Genomic DNA, 702 nt, shown 5'->3' on the forward strand with positions numbered 1-702 from the left:
CAGCGTGTCCAGCTGCTGAGGTGTCCTGTGCCCGCACACCATCCACACCCTCTGGACAGCACGACTGACCACACAGCCCCAGAGCCAGAGCAGCAGCCAGCTCTCACTGCAGACGAACTCAGCTGGGAAATTACTCCCTAAAACACCACGGTCCAAAACGTAGATACTAAAATCTGGTGGTCTAACTCTGTTAGACAGATTTCTGTTGTTAAAGCCTCCCAAAAACTCTGGTTTATGGTGTTTCCACACAACGCTTAACTCAGCCTTGTTTGTTTCACCTGGTTTATACCTAATTAAAAACTCTTCAGAATTAAGCAACTAAATCCCCAATCCCCCAAACAAGTGCACAGCTGCTGCTTCAGCTAATCTTACAGTGGTAGTAGAATGCTGACGGTAATCTGGACTAAGGAAGAAACGCCTATTTGCCTCCGCAGACCTTTTTCCACTTTGTTTTCAAGTCGTTTGGAGATTTTTCATGGGATTACAGATGAACCGAGACAGGGCAAGTGATGCTAAAAACAATTAATAAAAGAACGCGAGTAGGAAACGCGTGTTGAAACTCCGAGCAAGTCCTGCGGATGCTTCAGCGCAAGCCTGAGGTGCGCTGCTGGCGCTGCCTTTCCCCGCCTTCCCTGGAAGGCTTTTACCGGGATGTAGTGCTGGGTAAGGCTCAAACACAGGCGATCCCCCGAGCAGAGCGCT

This window comes from Corvus brachyrhynchos, unplaced genomic scaffold, assembly GCF_000691975.1.
Source record: "Corvus brachyrhynchos isolate BGI_N302 unplaced genomic scaffold, ASM69197v1 scaffold5, whole genome shotgun sequence".
Classification (NCBI taxonomy): Eukaryota; Metazoa; Chordata; class Aves; order Passeriformes; family Corvidae; genus Corvus; species Corvus brachyrhynchos.